Raw genomic sequence first — 18,607 nt, 5'->3', positions numbered from 1 at the left:
ATGGAGTTTCTTCATGCGCTTTATACCGATATGACCTAAACGGCAGTGCCACAAATAAGTTGCACTATCATTATCAACTCTGCATCTTTTGGCTTCAATATTATGAATATGTGTATCACTACTATCGAGATTCAATAAGAATAGACCACTCTTCAAGGGTGCATGACCATAAAAGATATTACTCATATAAATAGAACAACCACTATTCTCTGATTTAAATGAATAACTGTCTCACATCAAACAAGATCCAGATATAATGTTCATGCTCAACGCTGGCATCAAATAACAATTATTCAGGTCTAAAACTAATCCCGAAGGTAGATGTAGAGGTAGCGTGCCGACTGCGATCACATCGACTTTGGAACCATTTCCCACGCGCATCGTCACCTCGTCCTTAGCCAGTCTTCACTTAATCCGTAGCCCCTGTTTCAAGTTGCAAATATTAGCAAAAGAACCAGTATCAAATACATAGATGCTACTGCGAGCATTAGTAAGGTACACATCAATAACATGTATATCACATATACCTTTGTTCACCTTGCCATCCTTCTTATCCGCCAAATACTTGGGGCAGTTCCGCTTCCAGTGACCAGTCTGCTTGCAGTAGAAGCACTCAGTCTCAGGCTTAGGTCCAGACTTGGGTTTCTTCTCTTGAGCAGCAACTTGTTTGCCGTTCTTCTTGAAGTTTCCCTTCTTCTTCCCTTTCCTTTTTTTTGAAACTGGTGGTCTTATTGACCATCAACACTTGATGCTCCTTCTTGATTTCTACCTCTGCAGCCTTTAGCATTGCGAAGAGCTCGGGAATCGTCTTATCCATCCCTTGCATGTTATAGTTCATCACGAAGCTCTTGTAGCTTGGTGGCAGTGATTGAAGAATTCTGTCAATGACGCTATCATCCGGAAGATTAACTCCCAGTTGAATCAAGTGATTGCAGTACCCAGACATTCTGAGTATATGCTCACTGACAGAACTATTCTCCTCCATCTTGCAGCTGTAGAACTTATTGGAGACTTCATATCTCTCAATCCGGGCATTTGCTTGAAATATTAACTTCAACTCCTGGAACATCTCATATGCTCCATGACGTTCAAAACGTCGTTGAAGTCCCGGTTCTAAGCCGTAAAGCATGGCACACTGAACTATCGAGTAGTCATCAACACGTGACTGCCAGGCATTCACAATGTCTGCAGTTGCTGGCGCAGGTGGTACACCTAGCGGTGCTTCCAGGACGTAATTCTTCTGTGCAGCAATGAGGATAATCCTCAAGTTACGGACCCAGTCCGTGTAATTGCTACCATCATCTTTCAACTTTGCTTTCTCAAGGAACGCATTAAAATTTAATGGAACAACAGCACGAGCCATCTATCTACAATCAACATAGACAAGCAAGAAACTATCAGGTACTAAGTTCATGATAAATTAAAGTTCAATTAATCAAATTACTTAAGAACTCCCACTTAGATAGACATCCCTCTAATCTTCTAAGTGATCACGTGATCCATATCAACTAAACCATGTCCGATCATCACGTGAGATGGAGTAGTTTCAATGGTGAACATCACTATGTTGATCATATCTACTATATGATTCACGCTCGACCTTTCGGTCTCCGTGTTCCGAGGCCATATCTGTTATATGCTAGGCTCGTCAAGTTTAACCTGAGTATTCCGCGTGTGCAACTGTTTTGCACCCGTTGTATTTGAACGTAGAGCCTATCACACCCGATCATCACGTGGTGTCTCAGCACGAAGAACTTTCGCAACGGTGCATACTCAGGGAGAACACTTATATCTTGATAATTTAGTGAGAGATCATCTTATAATGCTACCGTCAATCAAAGCAAGATAAGATGCATAAAAGATAAACATCACATGCAATCAATATAAGTGATATGATATGGCCATCATCTTCTTGTGCTTGTGATCTCCATCTCTGAAGCACCATCATGATCACCATCGTCACCGGCGCGACACCTTGATCTCCATCGTAGCATCGTTGTCGTCTCGCCAGCTTATGCTTCTATGACTATCGCTACCGCTTAGTGATAAAGTAAAGCATTACAGGGCGTTTGCATTGCATACAATAAAGCGACAACCATATGGCTCCTGCCAGTTGCCGATAACTCGGTTACAAAACATGATCATCTCATACAATAAAATATAGCATCATGCCTTGACCATATCACATCACATCATGCCCTGCAAAAACAAGTTAGACGTCCTCTACTTTGTTGTTGCAAGTTTTACGTGGCTGCTACGGGCTGAGCAAGAACCGTTCTTACCTACGCATCAAAACCACAATGATAGTTCGTCAAGTTAGTGTTGTTTTAACCTTCTCAAGGACCGGGCGTAGCCACACTCGGTTCAACTAAAGTTGGAGAAACTGACACCCGCCAGCCACCTATGTGCAAAGCACGTCGGTAGAACCAGTCTCGCGTAAGCGTACGCGTAATGTCGGTCCGGGCCGCTTCATCCAACAATACCGCCGAACCAAAGTATGACATGCTGGTAAGCAGTATGACTTGTATCGCCCACAACTCACTTGTGTTCTACTCGTGCATATAACATCTACGCATAAAACCTGGCTCGGATGCCACTGTTGGGGAACATAGTAATTTCAAAAAATTCCTACGCACACGCAGGATCATGGTGATGCATAGCAACGAGAGGGGAGAGTGTTGTCTACGTACCCTCGTAGACCGTAAGCGGAAGCGTTTATCAACGCGGTTGATGTAGTCGTACACCTTCACGATCCGTCCCGATCAAGTACCGAACGTACGGCACCTCCGCGTTCAGCACACGTTCAGCTCGATGACGTCCTCGCCTTCTCGATCCAGCAAGAGGGGCGAAGTAGTAGATGAGTTCCGGCAGCACGATGGCGTGGTGACGGTGTTGGTGAAGAACAATCTCCGCAGGGCTTCGCCTAAGCACTACGAAAACTATGACGGAGGATAAACTAGAGGGGACGGGGTAGCCGGCACACGGCTTGGTGTTTCTTGATGTGTCTTGGGTGCTAGCCCTACCCCTCTATTTATATGTTGAGCCTTGGGGTCGAAACTTGGAGTAAAAGCCTCCACAAAGTCGGTTTCACCCGAAAGGCAAGAGTCCTTCTCGGACTCCAGGGCCAGACGCCAGGGTCCGCATCGAGACCCAGCTGCGGGACCCTGGGTCTGGCCCCTGGACTCCGCAAAACTTCCTTTTGCGCTTTCCAAAAACCTTGTGGGCTTTCCCCTTTGGCCCAAATAAAGTGTTCTCGTACCCAAACATTTCGGGAAACATCCGGAACCCCTTCCGGAGACCAAACACTATTATCCCATATATCAAACTTTATCTCCGGACCATTCTGGAGTTCCTCGTCATGTCCGTGATCTTATCCGGAACTCCGAACAACATTCGGTCACCAACATACATAACTCATAAGTACTATATCGTCAACGAACGTTAAGCGTGCGGACCCTACGGGTTCGAGAACTATGTAGACATGACCGAGACACCTCTTTGGTCAATAACCAATAGCGGAACCTGGATGCCCATATTGGCTCCTACATATTCTACGAAGATCTTTATCGGTCGGACCGCATAACAACATACGTTGTTCCCTTTGTCATCGGTATGTTACTTGCCCGAGATTCGATCGTCGGTATATCAATACCTAGTTCAATCTCATTACCGGCAAGTCTCTTTACTCGTTCCGTAACACATCATCCCGCAACCAACTCATTAGTTGCAATGCTTGCAAGGCTTAAGTGATGTGTATTACCGAGTGGGCCCAGAGATACCTCTCCGACAATCGGAGTGACAAATCCTAATCTCGAAATACGCCAACCCAACAAGTACCTTCGGAGACACCTGTAGAGCACCTTTTTAATCACCCAGTTACGTTGTGACGTTTGGTAGCACACAAAGTGTTCCTCCGGTAAACAGGAGTTGCATATTCTCATAGTCATAGGAACATGTATAAGTCATGAAGAAAGCAATAGCAACAAACTAAACGATCAAGTGCTAAGCTAATGAAATGGGCCAAGTCAATCACATCATTATCCTAATGATGTGACCCCGTTAATCAAATGACAACTCTTTGTCTATGGTCAGGAAACATAACCATCTTTGACCAACGAGCTAGTCAAGTAGAGGCATACTAGTGACATTCTGTTTGTCTATGCATTCACACATGTATCATGTTTCCGGTTAATATAATTCTAGCATGAATAATAAACATTTATCATGATATAAGGAAGTAAATAATAACTTTATTATTGCCTCTAGGGCATATTTCCTTCACTATCACACATAAGCCTCCTTATATCTTCCTCAAAACAGCCACCATACCTACCTATTATGGCATTTCCATAGCCATTCCGAGATATAATGCCATGCAACTTTCCACCGTTCCATTTATTATGACATGTATCATCATTGTCATATTGCTTTGCATGATCATGTAGTTGACATCGTATTTGTGGCAAATCCACTGTTCATAATTTTTTCATACATGTCACTCTTGATTCATTGCAATCCTGGTACACCGCCGGAGGCATTCACATAGAGTCATATTTTGTTCTAAGTATCGAGTTGTAATTCTTGAGTTGTAAGAAAATAAAAGTGTGATGATCATCATTAGAACATTGTCCCATGTGAGGAAAGGATGCTGGAGACTATGATTCCCCCACAAGTCGGGATGAGACTCCGGACGAAAAAAGGAAAAGAAAAGAGGCCAAAAGAAAAAAAAAGGAAAAAAGGCCCAAATAAAAAAAGAAAAAAAAATAAATGAGAGAAAAAGAGAGAAGGGACAATGTTACTATCCTTTTTCCACACTTGTGCTTCAAAGTACACCATGATCTTCACGATAGAGAGTCTCTTATTTTGTCACTTTCATATACTAGTGGGAATTTTTCATTATAGAACTTGGCTTGTATATTCCATTGACGGGCTTCCTCAAATGCCCTAGGTCTTCGTGAGCAAGCGAGTTGGATGCACACCCACTTAGTTTCTTTGATGAGCTTTCATATATTTATAGCTCTAGTGCATCTGTTGCATGGCAATCCCTACTCCTTGCATTGACATCAATCGGTGGGCATCTCCATAGCCCATTGATTAGCCGCGTCAATGTGAGACTTTCTCCCTTTTTGTCTTCTCACACAACCTCAATCATCATATTCTATTCCACCCATAGTGCTATGTCCATGGCTCACGCTCATATATTGCGTAAAAGTTGAAAGAGTTTGAAAAAGGCTAAGTATGAAACAATTGCTTGGCTTGTCATCGGGGTTGTGCATGATGAGAGCATTTTGTGTGACGAAAATGAAGCATGGCCAAACTATATGACTTTGTAGGGTTAAGTTTTCTCTGGCTATGGTATTTTTATAAGACATAATTGCTTGACTAGCATACTTGGAGTATTACTATTTTTATGTCAACAATAAACTTTTATCATGAATCTTTCAGATCTGAACATTCATGCCACAATATAGAAAAATACATTGAAGAATATTCTAGAAAGCATTCCACATCAAAAATTCTGTTTTTATCATTTACCTACCCGAGGACGAGCAGGAATTAAGCTTGGCGATGCTTGATACGTCTCCAACATATCTATAATTTTTGATTGTTCCATGCTATTATATTATCTGTTTTGGATGTTAATGGGATTTATTTTACACTTTTATATTATTTTTGGGACTAACCTATTAACCGGAGGGCCAGCCCAAATTGCTGTTTTTTTTGCATATTTCAGTGTTTCGTAGAAAAGGAATATCAAACGGAGTCCAAACGGAATGAAACCTTCGTGAACATGATTTTTGGAACAAACGTGATCCACGGGACTTGGAGTGGACGTCAAGAAACAATCGAGGAGGCCATGAGGCAGGGGGCGCGCCTACCCCCCCTCCGGGCGCGCCCTCCACCCTCGTGGGCCCCTCGTTACTCCACCGACCTACTTATTTCTCCTATATCAAGAGATAAGAGAAGGATGTTCCTACAAGGCTCCACAGAGATCAGCGATTCTGGGCCGTTGGATCTGTTCCCTTGATGCGTTTTCGTCTGTTGGATCGAGAGGTGGGAGGATCTGGGCTATCGAATTTGGAAGAAACACTGCTGAAATGAATAGTAATGGCAACAGAATGTAAATACCATGCCCCCACCAGGGTATTTTGGTCATTTCGCATGGTGGGGGTATAAAAGGGACCACGCCATGGAGATGACCTAGCCGCCTCTCTCTCCCGCACTCGCGCAGCCGCCTCCCTCCCTCCCTCCCACGCAGCCGACTCCCTCCTCCCTCGCTCGCGCCTTCGCCTCGCGCCTCCACCGCGCCCAGCTCCTCCCGCCTCGCCGCCGCCTCCCCTCCTCTCCCGCGCGCCTCCTCCCTCCCACCCGCCTCCCTGCCCCGCCGCCGTCCAGTTCCAGCCCCTGCCCCGTCGAGCGGCCCATGGCGGTGCCGGATCCGGTGTTGGGGTCGAGGCGCGCTGCCCGTGCGTGGGGAGAGGCACCCGGACCTCGCGTGGCCCGAAGCTATACGACGGCATAGGGCGTGGGTCGTCTCCCTTATCCTGCGTCATCGCCTGCCTCTTCTCCTCCCCTCCTTTCGTTTTGTTGCTCAATCCTCTCTGTAGTCCTGCTCCCTGGTCCATGAGTCGTCGCTGGGTTGGTCGCCGAGGGGCTCCGATGGCGGCGCGCTGGGGTGACGTCGGCTAAGGTGATTCTCCTCTCGGTTCTTTCCTCTTTTCTGTGTTCGAATTGTCATGGCTGGCCAGTTTTGGATCTTGGGTGTCTACTACTTGCAGGTCCGTTGTTCTCCTCCTCACTTGGCCTAGATTTGCTGTGTCGCTGGTCGATCTATGATGGTCTTCGCGTTTTCATCAGGAAACTACAGGTCGACCTCTCGTTTTCCTTATCTCTATTTTTATGTTTCTTGTTTGTCTGTGTGTATTGCTCGGTATGGTGTGTCCGTCGATCATATGGGTGTGGATGGTGGCAAATCAGTGAATTTGTTTGGTTTCTTCTTGTATTGGCTGGGTCCTCTGGTTGGATTTTGGTAGTTCACATTTGTCTCTTTATGTTGATGGAGACGAATGGTGGTGTCCTCCGGTTAGATTTTAGTAGTTCTCCATTGTGCCTCCTTTGTTTGCTTGTGCGTGACAGGTGTTTTTTTCTTAGTTGTCTAGATCTTGCTAGGGCCGGCATTCTCTCTCTACGATTGTAGTGAGATTTTCAGAAGAGGTCGATGTACCAGGGTATGCGCCTTTTGGACTGGTTTGGTGACATTATTCTTTGTCAGGTGACGTGTGAAAAAAATAAAGGGTTTGGTCTGTTAATTGGCCTCTGTCAATTGATTTGGTCTGCCTAAGTTATTATGGTTGGGTATCCCTCTTCTTGTTATAATGGTCTCAGTGCTGGATGTTTGCCTTGTCTTAATGGTGGATGTTTGATTAGGAAGAGAGTGTTGGATTTGAGCTCCGCCGGGCTGTTAAGATGTTGTCCATGATGGTTGGCAACTTGGCATGGTTGGTTACAAAGAGAATTTGAGATTGTGTGCTTGATGTGTTTACAGTTCTGCTAATGAGGGTGCCTTCTAATAGGGGGTGTCTGCTGTTAGCTTCTTGCTGCGAGATTCAGTTATCTGGTGCCCATGCTTTAGGCTTTCATTCTGTGTCTTTGCATGTTGACCAACTGCTCCTGAATGCGTTTCACGCTTGCTATGCTCATCGGGTCTGCTTGTTTTTGCTTGCCACCTTCAGCTATTATGTTATGTTAGTTCTCTGCTTTAGTGATTATCTGCGCTTCTCAATTACAGACTTCATTGCTTCTACATATGATTTCTCTGTTTATTAATTTGCCTTGCTTTCTTTCATGGTCCTTACTTTCTGTTTGGCAGCTTGTTTCAGTTACAACTGAGTTCTTGGGTTGCACTTTGTTGTTGGAAACTACTTACTGGTGGAGCTGCTGCTCGGTTCATAGGGTAAGTCGTGCCTTGCTATGTTTCCTATTGCTTGCTATTTAGTTGTGTTTATTACTATTTATTTCATAGGCTTCTGTGTTCTTCCCTTTGTATGGTCTGCGTTGGTATTTTTCCGGTTGCTCCTTAATAATTAATTATTATAAGCATTTTTATTATCAGTTCTTCCTGTGTGCCTCTGCTTGAGGCTGTTGCGACCTATTGTCGATTGCCATTTCATTCTTATGTTTGAGTGGTGGCATCTGATGGTTTTCTGCTTGGAGGGGTGGAGATTGATGTTCTTACTAGGGATGACGTGGTGCCGTGTCAAACCAATTTTTACAAGGGATATATGGGTTTGTTGTTGCAGATTACAATTACGATAGCATGTTAGCATATAAAAGGTGTTGCGCAGTCGGTTCTGGTGCTTGCAGGTGCGCTTGCCCAGCCTGCCTGGCCTCTGGTACATGCAGGCGGGCAGGTTGATGTCGCTGGTATAAATACAAGTGTTCAATTACAATTATTGTATTCATAGCTGGTCAATTCGGTGTCTGGGTTCTAAGGCCCATCTAGGAGTGTCTTAGATAGATTATGTCTGGGTCATTATATTGTTCCCTTGGGTATGCTTGTAATAAACATCTCTTTGTATGCATGAATCATTATTATTTCATTTAATTGGCTCTACTGTCTCTTGTGCTCCTGTTTGATACTTTTTTGCATTTACCTGTGCTGTCTTTACTTCGCTTTCGTCTTAATATGCAGTATTTGCATATATGTGTGCTCATTGCTGATGATGGCTCGCCGTCGGCGTGTTTTGCATGCTCCTGTTGTTGGTGTTTGTGGTATTCGTAAGAGAAATGGTATGTTGTCTATATGGTCATTTCCTTAGGTTTTGTTTGGCTTGCATCTGTTCATTTGTGTCGGTTCTGTCGTTTTCTAGGGGATGCCTGGTTCCCAGTGCTCACTCCTGCCATGTTGGCTAGAAATCGGAAGAGGCATAAATTACTTAGGGGCCTTCGTTGCCATGGTGTTACATGTACTGGTTTTCTTGGTCGGGGTTCCTGTCTTTCCGTCCTTAGTATCTTTGTTTTGGCTGTTGTTTCTCATAACAACATGCATGTAGATCTTTGGTTTGAAGGGGACTTGCCAACTGATTGGACTGGTTTTCCTGTCGAGGTAGTTGACAATCGCAAAGGTACTAACTATTAGGTTGATGTTAGTTTTGTTTTTTCCTTTTCCTGTCATGACGGCCTCCTTGAGTATTGTGTTTTCTGTAGTTTCCTATAAGGACAGATCTTACTATGGTCCTCCTGAGTACCAGTGCCCTCTCTGCAAGGCTTCTTTTTGGTTTGAGGAGAGGGCCAATCCATATTCTTCATGTGTGTTACGTAAAATTGTTTATAACCTTTGTTGCAAAGGTGGAAAAGTCGTTGTTAAACCTTTCAGAAATCCTCCTGCTTTATTGAGTCATTTATTATCATGTCATGGTGATCGTGTTTCCAAGCAATTCCTGACAAAGATACCGCATCACAGTTGGACGGCATTTACGTCTATTGTGGCGACGTCATTCGTTCGCTGGAAGGCACGCGGGGGTTAATATCTTCAAAATTTGTGGTCAGGTCCATCATCTTATTGGTTCTCTTTTGCCGATGAAAACGATTGTGCCGTCCAGCCATACCACTGGTCGGCGTTACTACCAGGAGAACTTTCAGGATGGTCTTACAATTTGTTGAGTGGATGAGGCCCCTGATACTTTTACTATTTTTACATGTAGTCCAATGTGGCTTGAGATTACTAAGATGAAGCTTAACGAATATCTAGATGAAATCCAGTCAGGCCATGCCTATGGTCCTATAAACGCCGGTACCATTTTATTTACCATTTCCATGCAACTACAGCTTGAAATTTCTGACTGATGTTTAAGGCTTCTTGTTTTTCTATCTCATTTTCTGTTGTTTTGCTTTGCTTTGCAGTTTTGTACACCGTCGAGTTTCAGAAGTTCCTGGTATTCCCGTGGAAGTATGTTTTTAGACCAGTGGAAGGTCATTTAATGATTAAGTTTATAAAGCGCACTGAACTTGTGGAGAGAACTGGAATGGAAGCAGAGTTCCCCTTCTGTACGTATGCATTGACTCCAATAGCTCAGCTCCCTAGGCCTACAGATATGCCTGAACGCTTTACAAGTGATTTTGTGACTAATCATCTTTTCTCTCGTTTGTTTGGTGGTGATTTTATAATAACTCTTCTTTGCTTGCGTAGATGTCATTAGAGTGATTACTGGAATCTCTGAAGCTGTTCAAGTATGTTAGTGCAAAATCTCAGTGCATTCTTTTTAAAGACAAAGCAGTTTGTTGACACAGACAAAGAGAGCTTGGTAACTTCCAGATCATCTGTATTTTCAAACTTCTCCTTCCTTCTATGCTTATTTATGTGTGTTTCTTCTCACAGGCCATTGAAACAGTAGGATCAGTTAATGAGTCTGTTGCTGAAAAGGACAATTCACCACAACTTGGCAGTTCCATGGAGAAAGATAACTTACCATTGCCTGACAGACCTCCGATGCAAAAAGGTGCTCGCCATTTCTTTACTTATACCCCAGTGCTTTGCTTGCATTGCAAGATACTCAATCTAGTGTGCCATTTTCAGGCCCCAACCATCTGTGCCTGTCGATGCTCGAAGCAATCCGAGCAAGTGGGGCAGATAGAAGTAGAAACATCGCCTGGGTAATCATAGGGCTTTCTTTTTTCCAAATTCTTCTGGACCTTCTTGTGGTCTTTGTTACCACCACACATTCTCATGAGTGGTTCCCTTTTGGTCTTCGTGCTCTTTCAGTAGGCAGGGCATCTTTTGGAGACCCAAGAATTTTTGTTAACGTTGCTGTAAATGGACAGTTTCTTATTAGTATGCCTGTACGAGCGATTCCTGTGCTTGAGCTTCGGCTCGTGGGCACTTACCGCCACATCACTTGGTTGCTTATGGGCAACAATGACAGCTATCACAATCATGTTGCTGTCCATCCGGACTATCAGGCTACTTGGCTAGAAGCTGTATTTTTGTCAGGTTTGAATGATTCAGATTCGCTTATTGCAGTCTCATTTCTTGGTTTAAGTATGTATAATATTCTGTGCTGAGTCCTTGTCTGTTGCATGTGTGCAGGACTGCAGGGTATGAGATTGATGTATACATGCATGCCCTAGACTCAGGTGCCCCGGAGTGAAATGGGAGTCGAACGGCTAGACATGCCATACAATGTTGCCTTCTTTTCCGCAATACCCTGATTACCCAATTCCTGATGTACATTCCGATTCGTGTCTCTACTGCAGAACTTTAGCTCATAGAGCAGAAAACTCGTATCATCTCTCTATGTATGGTGTCGAGCAATGGAACTGCAGTGATCTGGCAGTGTGACTGTTGACCTCCTTGACACCATTCACGTTCGTCGCTCTGAACCCACTCAGCAGACAAGTAACTCTTTATCCTTAAATTCCATGTATAGCTTTGTATCATTAAATTCCTTGCACTATTCTCATGGCCGTTGAATACATCATGTAACCCCACATAAATGGCTAGGAACCAAATAAATTTAATTTATCTTCAATACCCTCTCCAAAATATTTCTATTGTCTGTATTAGGAAGGATCTATAAGAGTTGCTGCTATATATATGTTGTGAACCCGCCCATGTAGTTAATATTTGGTTCTTCATTTTTTTTAGTTCAAGCCCCTGAGATAATGCTTTTAAATTATGAACTGACTATAGTTCAGGATTTAGTGAACATATCAACGTACATGGTGATCTTTACAACTTATTTATTTTTTCTGTGGGGCTTCAAATATAATAAATTACGAATAAATAATGTGCAGTAATCATGTTTCTTTTCTTATCACTATACTTCAGTAATGGTATCTACACAATGTATACATACTGCTATCATAGTGCAGTGTGAATGAAGTGTGCTGCTTCTACTTGCATAAAAGCTGATATTGACATGCTCCTTAGCCATGTGATCTTCAAGGGCCTTTGGCTATGTGTATCACTTCACAGATTAAAGATGTAGCTACAATCATTATTAGTTTTTTGGTTATCTTCCTTTTTAAAGAAGCAGCTTAGAGACCTACTGGCTGCTCTGGATCAAGATTATAAGCAGATTTCATATATTTAGACAACAGACAGAGATTGTGTTTCATATATGCATATGCATTTATTGTATAATTCAGTTCCACCACCACATTACTACCTACATGAATTTCCCCTATACCAGATATTAACTTTTGAAATTAGTGACATCTACTCAAATAAATATCCACAGGTTGGCATAGACATGTTTACATCAGCAATCTTTTCTTTGAGATATCTGGTGGCCTTTCGTGTAAGTTCAATGTATCCATTTATCATTCCATTGCTTTCTTGATTCAACAATAACAATAAAGGACTGCTAGATTGTACTTTGTAGAGAAAGGGATGACGTACACCTAGGTTATATAGGCTAAAGAGTATCGATAGTCTGACCGCACATCATTTTTTGTACACTCAGTAATCTTTAATGGTTTATTAACACTAGCTAATCCGAAGTAGATGTTTATTATTTGTTCCCTTTTCCTTACTTATCCATAGAATAATGATCTTTATTTTTATCTGTTTTGTAGAACCATCGAATTCAAGTCATCTTTGAGTACATGACATCTTCTGAAGTTCGTGCCATCATGCTTTAGTTTTCCCACATGAGCTGAGATTATTCAAATAAAAAGACGGTCTCAGGCACAAGAGCATGATGTGCTTCCGCCAGTTGCTTTCACACCAAGGCCACGCGGTTGATCATCTAAGCGCACCTATGAAGTTGACCAACAAGGAAGTTGGCCAGAGCTACTAATTAGTATGCCTAATTGCTATTGCTTTGTAGTTTGACCGCCTCTACCGTCAGTATGCCTGGCTTTTGCTTTCTTATTATGTTCCTGCTATTAGTACTTCCTCTCTCGTGTTCGTGCTCTTAGTATTGAACTTAATGTTGTAGTTATTAGCTTTTGTGGTCTAATGAACTAACTGAGTGTTTATAATTTCATGACGATGTTGAACTCGATAACTAAATGATCATTATCTGCTTGACCATATCGTTGGGACCGGCACCCTTGCGCCAAGCCGTGGTCCCGATCTAGTACCCAAGACTAGACAGGTGTTCGCCGATATATCTACATATCGTCTGATATATCACCCGATATCTGACATCTGATATGTCAAAACCGATACAAACCTGATATCCGATATTTTGAAGCTTGGTGTGGTCTCCTACTGGATTGATACTTTGGTTCTTAAAAATTGAAGGAAATACTTACACTGCTTTCCTGCATCACCCTTTCGTCTTTAAGGGAAAAACAACGCAGTGCTCAAGAGGTATCAAGAAGGATTCCTGGCATCGTCGCCGGGGAGATATACGCCAAGTCAAGACATACCAAGTACCCATCACAACTCTTATCCTTTGCATTACATTATTTGTCATTTGCCTCTCGTTCTCCTCTCCTCTACTTCATCCTTGCCATTTTATTCGCCCTCTCTTTCCCGTACGCCTCTTTCTCGCTTACCTCTTGTTGCTTGTTACCCTTATGGATTTACCAAAAGGAGTTGATCCTCACCTTACAAGGTTGGAAGAAATCGAAAACAACATTAGAAGTTTTATGTCCTTGCAGTTTGAGCATAATAATTTCTCTAGAAATGAGCTTAAAGAACAAAAAACTTTTATCAGTTTCATGAATAAAGAGCTCAATGATATGTCTAAGGAATTTTATGGTTTGAAATCTCAGCTTGCTCATTTTGAAAAATTAATTGCTGAAATCTCGGATAAATAGGCCACCTTAGTTAATAAGATGGTCGCTAAACCGAAAAGTTTTCATGATAATAAGGATGAAGATATAAAGGTTATTGTTGTGTCCCCTATTAAATCCTTGTTTTGCAATATGAATCTTGATAATTATGGGACTGGAGATGAGTCAACATTAGTTAGAAGGCGTCCCAATGATTCAAAGTTTTTAGATCTTGATGCAAAAATTGGTAAAAGTGGGATTGAAGAGGTTAAAATTTTAGATAGCAACGAACCCACTATCTTGGATTTCAAGGAATTTAATTATGATAATTGCTCTTTAATAGATTGTATTTCTTTGTTGCAATCCGTGCTAAATTCTCCTCATGCTTATAGTCAAAATAAAGCTTTTACTAAACATATCGTTGATGCTTCGATGCAATCTTACGAAGAAAAAACTTGAGTTGGAAGTTTCTATCCCTAGAAAACTTTATAATGAGTGGGAACCTAAAATTAAAATTAAAATTAAAGATCGTGAATGCTATGCTTTGTGTGATTTGGGTGCTAGTGTTTCCACGATCCCAAAAACTTTGTGTAATTTGCTAGGTTTCCGTGAATTTGATGATTGTTTTATAAACTTGCACCTTGCGGATTCCACTATTAAGAAACCTATGGAAAAGATTAATGATGTTCTTATTGTTGCGAATAGGAATTATGTGCCCGTAGATTTCATTGTTCTTGATATAGATTGCAATCCTTCATGTCTTATTATTCTTGGTAGACCTTTCCTTAGAACGATTGGTGCAATTATTGATATGAAGGAAGGGAAATTAAATTCCAATTTCCGTTAAGAAAAGGCATGGAACACTTCCCTAGAAAGAAAATTAAATTACCATATGAATCTATTATGAGAGCCACTTATGGATTGCTTACCAAAGATGGCAATACCTAGATCTATCTTCGCTTTTATGCCTAGCTAGGGGCATTAAACGATAGCGCTTGTTGGGAGGCAACCCAATTTTATTTTTATTCCTTACTTTTTGTTACTATTTAGTAATAAATAATTTATATAGACTCTGTTTTGGTTGTGTTTTTTGTGTTTAATTAGTGTTTGTGCCAAGTAGAACCGTTGGGAAGACTTGGGGAAAGTCTTTTTGATCTTACTGTAAAAAACAGAAATTTTAGCGCTCACGAGAATTGCTGTCATTTTTTATTGGAGGGTGATATTTAGTTAATTATTTTTTCAGATGATTAATAGATAAATTCCTCACGTCCAGCAATTTAGTTTAGAATTTTTGGGGTTCCAGAAGTATTCGAAACCTACAGATTACTACAAATTGTTCTGTTTTTGACAGATTCTGTTTTTCGCGTGTTGTTTGCTTATTTTGATCAATCTATGGCTAGTAATAGAGTTTATGAACCATACAAAAGTTGGAATACAGTAGGTTTAACACCAATATAAATAAAGAATGAGTTCATTACAGTACCTTGAAGTGGTTGTTTGTTTTCTTTTACTAACGGAGCTCATGAAGATTTTCTTTTAAGTTTTGTGTTGTGAAGTTTTCAAGTTTTGGGTAAAGATTTGATGGATTATGGAACAAGGAGTGGCAAGAGCCTAAGCTTGGAGATGCACAAGGCACCCCAAGGTAAAATCCAAGGATGCCAAAAATCCTAAGCTTGGGGATGCCCCGGAAGGCATCCCCTCTTTCGTCTTCGTCCATCGGTAACTTTACTTGAAGCTATATTTTTATTCGCCACATGATATGTGTTTTGCTTGGAGCGTATTGTATGATTTGAGTCTTTGCTTTTTAGTTTACCACAATCATCCTTGTTGTACACACCTTTTGGGAGGGACTCACATGAATTGGAATTTATTAGAATACTCTATGTGATTCACTTATATCTTTTGAGTTGTACAATTTTTGCTCTATTGCTTCGCTTATATCTTTTAGAGCACGGCGGTGGTTCTATTTTATAGAAATAATTGATCTCTCATGCTTCAATTATATCATTTTGAGAGTCCTTTAGAACAGCATGGTAATTCACTTTGGTTATAAATTTTAAATGCTAGGTCTATCTTTATTCCATTTCATGTATGTCTGAGGATCCGCATAGCCCTCGATTTATGTGTTATTTATCCATTTTTACTTTTTTTATGCTAATGTTGGTGACTGGAGATAACTTTCTTCAATTATTCCTGGGATGGGAGGGAGCAGGTCTTGCTTCATATTTGTTAATTCATTTCTGGTTTACACGACTTCAGGCGGATAAAGCTGCTATAAAAGCTATGCTTGTCAATCGAGTAGGTGATTTTGGATTAGCTCTTGGGATTTTTGGTTGTTTTACTCTCTTTCAAACAGTAGAATTTTCAACCATTTTTGCTTGTGCTAGTGCTCCCAGAAATAAATGGATTTTTTGCAATATGAGATTGAATGCCATAACTCTGATTTGTATTTTACTTTTTATTGGTGTTGTTGGGAAATCTGCACAGATAGGATTGCATACTTGGTTACCCGATGCAATGGAGGGTCCCACTCCAGTATCTGCTTTGATTCATGCAGCTACTATGGTCACTGCTGGCGTTTTCATGATAGCAAGGTGCTCCCCTTTATTTGAATACTCACCTACGACTTTGATTGTTATTACTTTTGCAGGAGCTATGACGTCATTCCTTGCGGCAACCACTGGAATGTTACAGAATGATCTAAATAGGGTCATAGCTTATTCAACTTGCAGTCAATTAGGCTATATGATCTTTGCTTGCGGCATCTCTAACTATTCGGTTAACGTCTTTCACTTAATGAATCACGCGTTTTTCAAAGCATTACTCTTCCTGAGTGCGGGTTCGGTGATTCATGCCATGTCGGATGAGCAAGATATGCGGAAGATGGGGGGGCTTGCCTCCTCCTTTCCTTTGACCTATGCCATGATGCTCATGGGCAGCTTATCTCTTATTGGATTTCCTTTTCTAACAGGATTTTATTCTAAAGATGTGATCTTAGAGCTCGCTTACACAAAGTATACCATTAGTGGGAACTTTGCTTTCTGGTTGGGAAGTGTCTCTGTCCTTTTCACTTCTTATTACTCCTTTCGTTTATTATTTCTAACATTTCTAGTACCAACTAATTCATTCGGGCGAGACAGATAAAGATGTCATGATGCGCCCATTCCTATGGCCATTCCTTTAATACTTTTGGCTCTCGGGAGTCTCTTTGTAGGATACTTGGCCAAAGTGTGACCTGTTAGCCCATAAGTCAGTATTGTGACGAAGCGGCTGTTGCTCACCCGATACGATCGTACGAGGTCACAATTTACCCAACACGATCATCGGGGTGAACAAGAATTAGGGATCAGATGCGGGCGAAATTCCCGCCAATGGCTGAGATGTTCAGTCGACTCCCTCCCCCTTTGTGGGGGTCTGGACCCCTACGAGTGAGCAGAAAAGGGAGGAGGAAAGAGGCCCTGGTGAACCATCATAATAAGTGAACAAGTGTAAGCTTTGCTACCCGACAGTATGGAGTACTGACCACACCGAGGGACAGGCCCTGAAGCGAAGGACAGGAACGAGCGGAATCAATGTGTTCCAATTTCTGGCCTTGCACCGACCATCCAACGGGCCATGGACTAAACGGCCACTGCCTGAAAGGACTATGCTATGTCCAGGGGACCGCCGCCCTCCACAAGGTACATCTTGCGCCTATGGGCCGCTATAACTATCCAAGAAGACACTCGAAAAAGGAAGGATAAACAAACCTACCCGATGGACTGCCGAGCTACAAGTCCTACGACACAGGAGCGGGATTCTCTAAAAAGCCAAGGTCTTAGGTGGCCAAGAGGGCCCACTTGGAGACTTGGGATCTCAGCAGGAAATGTGAAGGTTGTTTAAAGCCGGCCGATAGGCGAAAGAGAATCCAAAAGTTTTGTTCTGATCTGAGTAGGCTCAACATAGGGAATACCCTAACCCTGGGAACCGGGGCATATAAATCCACTTATGGCATTCACCCAAGCATACAGAGACAGATGGAATGAAAGAAAGAAAAAGTAGCTCCGCAGCTCGCCCAGAAGAAGAAAGACCCGCCGCTAACGATTTGGAAATCCCTGGTGGGCTGGGCCTGAAAGACAAGTGTGTGTGGATTTCCACATCCTCGTCTTTACTTTAAGACACAACTCTTCTCTTTCTCGGTCAAATGACTTGCGATAGTCTACCTTGAGTAGGACCATAGGGATCTTATGTTTGTGGCGAAAGATAAGTGGTTCTGTCACAACCAAGAAAGTTTCTATGAGTGAGCGATCCTTGATAAACGCCGATTGATACGTGTCAATGTCAATAAGTGGATGAGTGTTGTTAAAGACAATGTTTGTTCCTCTTCTTTGAAACGATTTTCATGAATCTCGAGATGATACTGATTGGCCTAAAATCCTCGACGGTGTTGGCATCTTTTTTCTTTGGGAGGAGAGTGATGGATGCCTGGGTTAGCCTCCAAACATAAAGGCCATTGCTATGAAAGAGCTGCAAGAGAGAAAGCAGTTGCGGGTGGATGATGTCCCAGAAGGCTTGGATTGCACAGATTCTACCAGAGGATGTTGAGATGCTCCCATTGCAACTCACTGATGGAGAAGAACTGGAGAGCTCAGCTAGAGCTGGAGGAGGTGGTAGTACCTATTCCCTACTGGTACCAGTGGTGGCTTGATCACTTCAAATTGGAGGGACTATTGGGCCAAATTCCCATATTGTAAAAAAGGTTTTCTTTTCTTATATATCGGAGGTTTTGTGTGCAGAGGCCGCCAGGTTGAAGTTGGATGTTGCTTTTGTAGTTCCCAGTGAAGGATGATGCTGGGTCTATGATGCATTTTATTTGGATTTTGGCTGATAGTTTTCGATGAAG

The 18,607-nt window shown here is 42.1% G+C and overlaps 1 long non-coding RNA gene across 1 annotated transcript; it reads left to right on the top strand.

Annotated features, from left to right (window-relative positions):
* Positions 1-11,143: 11,143 nt before the first annotated feature.
* On the top strand, positions 11,144-13,618 carry LOC123058261 (uncharacterized). Its single transcript, XR_006427106.1, has 3 exons — positions 11,144-11,395; positions 12,240-12,299; positions 12,577-13,618. It is a non-coding gene; the product is annotated as an uncharacterized lncRNA (long non-coding RNA).
* The last annotated feature ends 4,989 nt before the right edge of the window (positions 13,619-18,607 follow it).

Source organism: Triticum aestivum, chromosome 3A (genome assembly GCF_018294505.1).
Source record: "Triticum aestivum cultivar Chinese Spring chromosome 3A, IWGSC CS RefSeq v2.1, whole genome shotgun sequence".
NCBI classification, from domain to species: Eukaryota; Viridiplantae; Streptophyta; class Magnoliopsida; order Poales; family Poaceae; genus Triticum; species Triticum aestivum.
Note: the sequence above shows the minus strand (reverse complement) of the source record. Positions and strands in the feature narration are given on the sequence as shown.